Raw genomic sequence first — 11920 nt, 5'->3', positions numbered from 1 at the left:
ATTTACTCTAACGCTGACTAGTTGAGTGTGGATCTTATCATCTGTGTTTTATTGTATCACTCATTAGAAACAGATAAATTTTAGATGTGAAACAGTTTTTTTTAAATATATTGTCTTTAAAAGTTGGGAAAAAAATTTAAATCTTTTGTGGAATTTATAAATATTAATTTTCAATTCTATTATTAAATTACAAGAAGTATGAATTTTATTTTTTGAGTAAATTGCATACGAGGTGTGTAAGGTTTATTTATGTTACATTTTGGTGTACAACCTTATAGGTGACCTCTAATTATGATTTAAAATGATTGGTCAACTACAGTCAATGCGTCATGTAATCATTTTTTCATCTCTCCCATTTAAAAGAGTGGGACCCCTTATCTAAAATACACTTTCTTGCTTCTCCGTCCTAAATAACTATACAATACCTGTTCTAATCGTTTCATAAACAGTTTTTCCTCTCTCTCTCTCTCTCTCAATTGTTCTTCTTTCTTCTTCGTCGTCCTTCAGTGGTTGAGCTGCATAATAAAAAGTAACAAACCCTAATCTATAAAAATGTAACCGATTTAGTAAATACACAAGGAGGATGCCTTCAACCAGGCATAATCTCCATCGATTTGGGAGCGGAAGGATTTGTCACTGTGGAATCGATGCTCCTTTGAAAACTTCCTAGAGCGATTCGAATCTAGGCAGAAGATACTTCAACCGTATCAATTTTAGGATAATAACTCATTTTTCCTATTCATCCCCTTCTATGTATTTTTTTTTTTTTGACTTTTCCCCCTCTATAATAGAAACCAAATGTATGCAACTTCTTCGAGTGGATGGATCCAGCTATGGGTCAAAGGCCAAAATCTGTCATTCTTGGATTATCGAGGAAGCTAGACATGATTAAAAAAAGTGAAAGAGTGAAACATGAATTAGAAAGGGAAAGCTCATGTGAAGAAGCTTTGCAAGAGAAAAGAGATTTGGTAATTGACAGAGAAAGAAACGGGGGAAGGATTTGCACACGGACATGGATTGTAACTGTTGTAATATTTGCTTTGTATATGTTTTGTGTTTTGGGTTTATTTGGTTAGTGTTATTTTTATGTAAAAACAGACCATTTGAAGTAGGTGCTAACCTGTATGGCTTGTAATGACTTTATTTGTCTTAATTAAATGGCTTTATTTTGTATCATTGTTTTGTGCTCTTTAGTTTGAACACATAATAATGCAAAAGACGTATCCAAAATAATGCAAAAATCATGTATCATCTCTGTTAAAAAAAATGCAAAATATGTATCCTCTGTTAAACAAAATAATGCAAAAAATTTGTATCCTCTGTTTTTTTACCTCAAACCTATACCCCCAGTTAACAAAAAAAAAATGCAAAAAACTGTTAACAAAACCTGTATAATCTATTAACCAAATAACATACTCATAAACTGTATCATATGTTAACCAAGTAGCGTATCCATAAATTGTATCATACTGCTAAGAGATGGCCAAATGGCCAAACAACACAAAATCTACTTGTAAGAGGATATGGCCAATCCATAAAATACCAAATGTACATTCTGCTAACAGAATATGTCCAATTCAAAACAACACAAAATCTACTTATTGAAGAAAGAAGACGTATACTTGCGAGTTGGAAACGGAGCAAGAGTTGCTGCACTCGCAATTGGAGATTATGTCTTAGCATTACCATCTGGACTTGTAATATAATTAAGGAATTGTTTATACGTTCCTAAGATGTCTAGAAATATTATTTCTGTTAGCTGTCTAGTAGAGGATGGTTTTACTGTTTCAATTAAGAACTCGAATTGCGAATTTTATAGAAATGAGATTTTCTATTTTTCAGGAATATCATTGAATGTCATTTATGTGTTAAATGATAAAGTTTCTGTTTTCACAATTGATACCAAAATACATAAGATAGATAATTCAACTTACTTGTGGCATTGTCGTCTAGGCCATATAAATAAGAGACGCATGCTTAAGTTACATCAAGATGGACTTATAGACCCAGTTGATTGTGAATTAATAGGAACATGTGAATCATGTTTAGAAGAAAAGATGACAAAGAAACCCTTTAGCAATAAAGGAGAGCGTGTATCAGACACTCTAAGATTAATACATTCAGATGTATATAGTCTTATGATAGTCCAAGCAAGGGGAGGATTCAGATACTTCATTAGCTTCATAGATGATCACACTAGATATGGTTATATTTACTTGATGAAGCACAAGTTAGAAGCTTTTGACAAATTCAAATGCTTCAAGAAAGAAGTAGAAAATCAAATAGGAAAGACTATTAAAATACTTCGATCAGATCGAGGTGGAGAATATTTTTCAGATGATTTTCTGAATTATCTAGAGAAATATGGAATATGCTCACAATGGACTCCTTCGTATACACCACAACACAATGGAGTATCCGATAGAAGAAATCATACTCTATTAGATATGGTACGATCCATGATGAGCATGGCAAGTCTTCCGAAGACGTTCTGGGGCTATGCCTTGGAAACTGCTCTATTTACCCTAAATCGAGTACCCACCAAATCCGCCTGTTCTACACCATTCGAACTGTTCAATGGAAAGAAACCCACCTTTTCTTTTATGAAAATTTGGGGTTGTTCAACATTCGTTAAATGCATTGTATCAAATAAATTAGATTCTAAATCTGATCAGTGCTTCTTTATTGGATATCCTAACGAAACAGTAGGATATTACTTCTATCATCCAGATGAGTAGAAAGTAATAGTATCCGTTGAGTGATTTCCGCAAGTGCACGGTTTCGCTTGTAGTAATAAAAAGATATCAATTCCACAGGGAACGTTTTGATAAATAAAAATTATACTTCTAATTAAATTCGTTTTCTCGAGGTTAATAGAAAAATCGTTAAATGGTTTAAAAGGTATGGATTCTGATCTTAATTTTGCCTATAGTTTAGATTACAACTTATAGAATTTATGTTTAGATTAAAGTTAATATCCAAGGCTTATTTATACTAAGCAAGAATACAACTTATAACTTTGATTTGTTTAGAAAAATGTAACAAATTATCAATTAACTCAATTTAAAGGAGTTGAACTGTAATCAATCTTTCCTATTCAGCCTAAGACTAAAAACCTTAATCAAATTCGGAATCTAAACCCGATTATTCGGTATTCCCACAATGACCAAATATAAATTCGAATTTGCTTAAGTGTTCAACAAAGTTTACATGGAAAATACTAGATTTGTAAATACATGTTTTTGCATGAAAACACTAATTAAATTACTTAATAATATCACTTAGATCAAACTCAAAATAAACAACAGTAAAGATGAAATTGTATTGAAAAGATATTTCATTAGTTTGAATTGAAACGTCACAAGTTAACAGAGAAGAAGAAGCTTGGATAACATTTTAACTAATTGAGTTCAAGGTTGTCAATCCTTTCCTCAACTTCGTAGGTTCGTCAGACCCTGGGGCACCTCCTACACTGGTTCCTCTCGCTGAATCCTCGAAATAGCACATATTCGGTCACTACATAGCATAAAATCGTCTTCGAAGAAAACTCTAATGTAAACTATAAATCTGTATCTTGTATCCAACTATTTGTACAACTTGTATAACAAGTATGTTTCTAACAAAATTATACACTAAAAATCTTTGACAACATTGAATTCTGAAATGTCTCCTCTATTTATAATTGTTCAAGAGGTGTGTTAAAGGGACGTATCCGTTGGTAAAGAGTCGCCTCTATCCGGATGAAAGGATGCGTCATTTGGAAATTGAAACATGTAAAATATGCTGAAATAAGTTGCTGTTTCTGTAGAGATTCCTGAAATCTCTATCGCGGCTTTAGGGAGTAAGGAGGAGTGGGTGATTCACGTGTTTCTGGTGTTGCCAAATGTGTGCCGCGATCGAGATTTCCATAATCTCGTCCGCGACAGAGACTTGCCAATTCTTCCTTAGTTTGTTTGCTGAATCTCTGACGCGGCCTCTGAGTCTCGTACGCGTCTTTCACTAAAAACCAATGTTATCAGACTCGGACCGGACCGGCCGGTTCGACCGGTCGAACCGGAAACCGGCCAGTCTTCTGGTCCGAATCTCACTGGTTTAAAGGATGTATAAAAACCCGGACTGAACCGGATCAAACCGGACTTAACCGGGTTAAACCGGACTGAACCGGTGAACCGACCTGACCCGGGTTATCTCAGAATTACAAAAAATAATTTGACGAAACTCCAGCGTATCAGACTCAGAAGTAGGGAAAAGAACAATAGATCAGTAGCACCAAAATTGATAAAAAGAAACGCCATTAGAGCATCTGACTCAGAAGTAAGAAAAAGAAGTAGATTCCGGCGAGCTACGAAATAGAAGCAGATTCCGGTGAGCTGTCCTTAACGAAATACAGAGAAAAGAAATTTAGTAGGAGAAACATTATACATGTTTATACAAGAGTGCATCAAGCTCTCCTTCTCAACCTTCTCTCTCCATTTTCCTTAATTAATTTTTTTTATGGAAAGAAGGAAAAATATTATGGAAAGAAGAAAAGATGGAAGTAGATGGACAAAAGTACTCAGACTTTCCTCTTTCCAAGAGCAAGTGTCATTTTGAGAAACTTCCCATTTCCCCAAGAACATGAGTAATTTTTAATTTCTTTTACTTTTTTTTTTATAGCTTTAATTTCTTTTACTTAAAGGATGTAAAATGGAGTATTACCTATTTTTGTCATGAACAAACAAAAGACTTAAAAATATAGATTTTATGTGATTAGGAGTTGATAAGTTTAATTTATTTATCTATATAAATAATTTATAACTTTATGATTTATTTTAGATATAAATAATTTATAAAAATAATTTTAAAATAATTATATATTTTTAATATATATAAATATTATTTATTTATTTATTACATCATCCGGTTCGACCAATCCGAGCCATCCGATCCGACCAAGTGACCCATGATCCAGTTATAAATCCGGTTTGATGTCCGGTCCGGTTTTGATAACATTGCTAAAAACTTTGATTTCTTACTCGTTTTTGCTCCATTTTAGCTCATACTTGGATTTTTCCAAATAATTTAACACCTTGCACAATAGTAACAAATACCAACGTAAAATCCTTCCAAAAGAATATAATTAACATATTTTCCACATGAAATTGACATTATTATGCATGTTATTTTAGGTATATTTTGGGCTTATCAAGTCTCATACACTTAAGTTTTTGCTAGTCCCGAGCAAAATTATCACTAAATGTATCCTTCAAACGATCTTAAAAATAGAATACATTTCCACGTAACCTTTTTAAATTAGTTAAAACCAAAAGATAAATCTTGTAAGTTAAATTTATACGCAAAACATCAAACTAGCTAGGATTAAAGTGATTTATCATCCGTTTTGTATTGCAATTTTTATAATGAAGCATTCGGGACGGGTGAAAGCACACATGTTTTTGATCTTCGGTCTCAAGGCATTTCTAAGCATAAAGTTTCCTTTTCCCAAACCTATACTAAAATTTATAAATATGAATTTAGGTTTTTGTTAACTTATTTGCTAGTCACGCCCATGATAAGGGTGGTCTCGACCGTGACTTTATAAATATTTTTATTTTGTGTCCGTTTAAGAGGTCCCGACCATGCTATGGGTGGACGCAACTGTGGCTTTAAACTTTAGACACATTATTTTGCTTTTAATTTATATTTTAACATTCCTTTCATACCTCGATTGTGATAAGGGTGCTCGCAACCGTGGTCAAAAGTACCGTTTTATTTATTTTTCTTCCCTTTCATACCTCGACTATGACATGGGTGATATGAGTTATAAAATAAAATTTTAATATGGGAAAGAAAATAGTACCTTCATCCTATATCGACTTAAATCAACATGTATTATGACTATAGTTTCCCTAAAAACTTCAATTGATTTTTTAAAGTAAGACGGAATCAAACCGAGCAAAAAGCTAAAAACGTTAGTTTGATTAATGTCTATAAACCTAATTACAAATATAGAAATAAGAATTATATTTATCATGCATTGGCATACTATAAAACAAAGATCGAAATAAAGAATTTATTACTTATATACATTCACTCGAGACGTTTTTCTTTATAAAATCGTTTCGGAGATTTGTAATAATATTCAATATTTGATTGCCCTTATAGAAATATTTACCTATTATTATATTGATTACCTTAAAAAGCATATGTTATTATTTATCATTATGATAAAATTAAAAAAATTTAGCATATGTAGCATATGATTTTTTTACTACGTAGGCAACAATTTAAAACAAGCATTCGTACTTAAAAACATGCATTCGTACTCAAAAATAGGTAAATGAAATAGAGCCTCCTACACTTAAATTGGACCATGTCCTCATTGGTGCAAAAATTGATAATTCATAAATAAATAGAGTACGAAATTATATAAACTGAAATAAAATTGATAAAATTGTACAAAACAAACAAGCATAAAATAAAAAATAGAAATAAACTAAAAATAAAGAAAGATAAAACCTATCAATGGGAAGGTGAACCCGGTGGAGATGGTGTCATCACGACTCCTTGACGGCAGAACTAGGATAATAACCGACGTCGAGTGGATTTGTGCTCCCTCCTCAAGCTATTGATGTTTTCATCTACCTCATTAATCCTCAAACTTATTTGGCGATTGTTGGCAATGACTTCATCCATTCTTAAATTCATTTGGCGATTGTTGGCATTAACTTGCTCCAAAACACGTTGCCAACCTACCATTTCATCAACATTGGCCCCGACGTCTTCACATGGTGCCTCCTCTTCTTGCCTATCTCCATTCCCACCAACATCCGCTTCTTCCTCCTTTTCCTCCTCTTGGGTACATAAACCATGTGAACTAGATGCACCGCCACCCGAACTAGCAAACAAACTCCTAGTCCTAGCCTCATACGATCTGAAAGTAGGCGGCCCTTGTTTAAGTACTAAATTTGCCATTTGAAGTGCGGCATAATCCAATAGAGGAAAACCAAAATTATGAGGGAGGGATTGGAAATCCGCCAAACCACCCGTAGCTCCCAAAACAATTCCGGTAATGGGATTACCCATAGGAACTTGTCTATTGGTTGAAATGGAGGCTCGGTGCAAATTATCAAAAATCATCCCAATACTATCCACCACGAAACCTTTGAAAATACAATCCAAGAAAAACAAATCCCGACTTTGAACCTTTGACCCATCAACTCTCCCAAAAAGTGAATAGGATAAAAACTTATGAAAATAGAAAACACAATTATCCTTAATTAGTTTGCTTGAAGTATTTTTTGGACGAAAATTATCCAAATCCGTCAAAGATCTCCAAACCGGGTTGGTTTGAAAATTCTTAGGCTTAGCATAATTTTTGTGTGTAGGGAATCCAAACCACCTACTCATCTCTTCATAGCCAACATCAAAAGTCCTACCCAAATTCCTAAAAGAAATTCTACCATTCCTCTTATCATAGGCCAAAGTTACTAAAAACTCAACTATATCCGTTTCACTATGAGGGAAACACATACTAGCAAATTCCTCCCAACCAAGAACTCTTAAAAATTCATTAATCCTTTCGGAGAAGGAAAAATTACTCACCGTTTCAAAATCTAAGAAAGGCATATCGGTGAATAGGATTTTGGAACCAGAAAAGTGCCGATAACGCTTTCCTTCCGCATCGGAATTGATATCAAAGGGTGCTCCATACTGAACCCGTAATCTATTAGCCGAAGTTGCAGGAGTTTTGTGTGCAACTCTCTTTTGTCTAAGCATGGTGTTTGTGTTTGATTTTTTTTGGTGTGAGCAAATAGAGAGAGATGAGAGAAAATTTGAAAAATGAAAGGTTTAGGGTATGGTTTGTGTTTGGGGAAGAAGATGAATAGGGAAAAGATATATGGGGAAGACCAAACTCTTATTTTGGGGAAGAGAGAAGTGTATTGATTGGTGAAAAGTGAGGTGAATTTGAATGTGATTGATGTGTAGTTAGCGTGGAAGAAGGAAATGTGTTTAATTGAAAGTTGGAATAGGAATATGTGTCAAAATTCAACCAATTTTCGGATTGAAATCTCCGTGTCGCGATCGAGATTCTTAAAATCTCGGTCGCGATAGACGTTTTTCAAGGAGAAAAATTCTTCCTAACTTCGCCTGCTTGCTGGTCGTCCAGAGATATTGAGAATCTCAACCGAGATTTTTGAGCTGTACACCAAAATCTCTATTTTTTTTGACATTTTCAACTTGTTAAATTTATTTGTTCTTGCATTAATGTTCCATTAATAATATTTAATACCTGAAAAAAATTTAAAATCAAAACTGAAAAATTAAATAAAAGGTTAGCCATAAAGGCTTTCCTTAAACTAAAAATTTATAAAAGATAATTTCATTGATATTGGAACATATATACATTTTATATAAAAAAACTGAAAATATGTAAGCTAAACATCAAGACATATTTACAATCAATTATTCATTAACACACTTAAACACAAACTAAATCTAAACTTCATCCCTATTGATGGTAATGCCTTATGCTTGAGCCCGGTTTATTTTTGCTTGAACTGTTATTTCTCTTTCTTGTGAAGAAAGAAACCGCGGACCAAGACGAAATTCTCGTTTGACAAGTCCTTGGCTTTCTAAGAATTCGAAGTCAAGGACGGAAAATGGTTCATTCTTGCTCCAAGGAACGGAAATTGTGCCATTGGCACCTAGAATAAGTCCACAGACTAAATTCCTATACCCAACTTTCTTGTTCTTCAAACGTGAAGTAGATATCAAACCTTCCATCAAAATTTTCGATGAATCCACCATATTACCTTGAAGTACGTCTCCCAAAACATATAAATCCTTGTCATGAACTATACTTCCATAAACACATCCAAAAAGACTGTAACAGAGATACCTATGGAGATATAAGATGGAGTTTGAATTAATAGATTTGTTGAATGCAAGACGTGGATTAAATCTCCAAAATCCTATCAACATCCTCCAAATATCTCGAGAAGTTATATCTCTACCAGGATGGATATGTGATGTATCACGTGGTGGAAAACCAAACCATGCATGTAATTCGGCATAACCGAATGTAATACGAACTCACCGCTTGTCGATGAATCGAACTGTTGAAAAGAACTCTACTGCCCAATTTCCTATAATTGGGAAACACATGGATGAAAACTTAGTCCATCCTAAATTGTTAAGTTAACGGTTTATATCTCCGCTGTTACCGAGTTCATCATTTAAGAACTCATCTATATACATCATGCCACATAATATAACGTAGCGGAAGTGCAAATAACGTCGTCCCTCATCCTCGTTGAAAATAGGGAACCACACACTATAACGTGCTGAGATGTCAACACGCTTTCCGCGAGTGGGATTACGTTTCTTCAATTGTTTTGGAGAATGAGTCATGATTACGTAAATTTTTGGTGTGTGAAAACTTAAGAAAATTAAAACAGAAAATTCAGAATTTCTGAAGATAGATGAAAAGATATGAAAAATATGTAGAAAATTTAATTTTATAGGTTTCTATTCCCAAAAATCATTACTTTTAAAAATGAAAAGGTGCCTATTGGTGCCTTTTGGGTGAAAAATAACTTAAAAATTCGAAATGAATGTATGTGAGAAAAAGGGAAGGAGAAGAAAATCAACAGATCGGTGCATGAATCACGTGTGTCGCGGTCGAGATTCTGGAAATCTTGGTCACGACACGCTTTGCCCACTGGAAAAGAGCTGCGTGCTGGACCTCCCTAAATCTCTACATGAGCAGAAACTTACGTAAGACTTAAAACAAGAATCTCATTTGAGATTTTAATAATCTCAGTTGAGATTTTAATAATCTCTGCATGAGCAGAAATCCTTCTAACTTCAAACAAAAAGTCACTGTTGAGATTTTAATAATCTCTACACGAACAGAAACTTAATGTTTGATGGAACTTCACCTAAATTTAATTCAAGTGAGATTTAAAAACATTTTATCTTAACAATTACAAATAATTAAGATTCAAAACCTATTTTTTAAATATCTTTTTCAATGATAAAAAATTAACTATAATTTTCTAATTGATAAACTAAAAATGAAATGTAAAAGCTAAATACTAAAAGCTAAGAATTAAAATATGAAAATAATCCCTTAAGAAATCTCAAGAGGCATCTAAATATTGCATAAATTCAATTACCTGGACTGGAGTTCCATCATAATAAATCTTACAACGATTATCGTTAACCTTGAATCGTTCTCCCTTAGAATTTTCCAATTCCAAAGCTCCATGATCAAACGCAGTAGTAACCAAATATGGTCCCGTCCATCTAGACTTAAGCTTACATGGAAACAACCTCAATCGAGAATTAAAAAGTAAAACTTTATCCCCAATCTTGAAAGTTTTTACCGTAATTCTAACATCATGCCATTTTTTCACTTTCTCTTTGTACACCTTAGCGTTTTCATAGGACAAGTAACGTAATTCATCCAATTCATTTAAGTTGAACTAAACGCTTTTTACATGCACTTTGTAAATCATAATTAAGGGTTTTAATTGCCCAAAATGCCTTATGCTCTAATTCTACCGATATTGACAAGCTTTACCATAGACTAATCTATATGGTGTCATTCCTATAGGTGTTTTAAATGAGGTACGATATGCCCATAGCGCATCGTTAAGTTTGTAAGACCAGTCTCTCATAGAAGATGAAACTGTTTTCTCTAATATCCACTTGATTTCTCTATTTGATATTTCTACTTGACCATTCGTTTGAGGATGGTATGGAGTAGATACACGGTGATGTACTCCGTATTTCTTCATAAGCAATTCAAACCTTTTACTAATGAAATGAGTACCTCCATCACTTATCATTGCTCTAGGAACTCCAAATCGATAAAATATTTCGTTTAAAAACTTAACAACTACCTTAGCATCATTAGTCGGGGTTGCAATTGCTTCAACCCACTTTGAAACATAGTCTACGGCTACTAAAATGTAATTTTTGCCAAAAGAAGGAGGAAAATGACCCATAAAGTCAATTCCCCACACATCGAAGATTTCAACCTCCAACATGTTCTTCAGGGGCATTTCATCTTTCTTGCCTAAATTTTCTACTCTTTGACATTTATCACAACAATTAATAAACAAACGAACATCTTTAAACAGAGTAGGCCAAGAGAATCCGCATTCTAATACCCTTGCAATTGTTTTACTTACGCCGTTATGACCTCCATAAGAGCTTGCATGACATTCAAACATAATTGAATAATATTCTGACTCACTAACACATCTCCTAATAATTCCATCACCACATGTTTTGAACAAGAATGGATCTTCCCAAAAGTATTTTTTAACATCTGAAAAGAATTTCTTCTTTTGCTGGAAATTCAACCCATCAGGAACTATATTTGCAGCAAGGTAATTAGCTATATCTGCATACCATGGTGCCATTAGACTCTTTACTTGCATGAGATGTTCATCAGGGAAATCATCTCGTACGCCTACAGTCTCACCAGTGGGACCATTTTCATCTTCAAGTCTAGATAGATGATCGACGACTAGATTTTCGACTCCATTTTTATCTTTAATTTCAATATCGAACTCTTGCAATAATAAGACCCACCTAATAAGACACGGTTTTGCATCTTTCTTAGCAAACAAATACCTCAAAGCAGCATGATCGGTGTAAATGATGACTTTAGACCCTAACAAGTATGATCTAAACTTATCACATGCAAAAACTACTGCTAGCATTTCCTTTTCGGTTGTTGTATAATTTAATTGAGCACCGGATAAAGTATGACTTTCATAATATATGACATGAAGTTTCTTATCTTTCCTTTGACCTAATACACATCCTACGGTTAAATCACTTGCATCACACATAATTTCAAAAGGTAAATCTCAATCGGGCTTAGCAATTATGGGTGCACTAACTAAAGCAGTTTTCAATGTAT

This window comes from Euphorbia lathyris, chromosome 5 (assembly GCF_963576675.1).
Source record: "Euphorbia lathyris chromosome 5, ddEupLath1.1, whole genome shotgun sequence".
NCBI lineage: Eukaryota > Viridiplantae > Streptophyta > Magnoliopsida > Malpighiales > Euphorbiaceae > Euphorbia > Euphorbia lathyris.
This window is presented reverse-complemented; position numbering follows the sequence as displayed.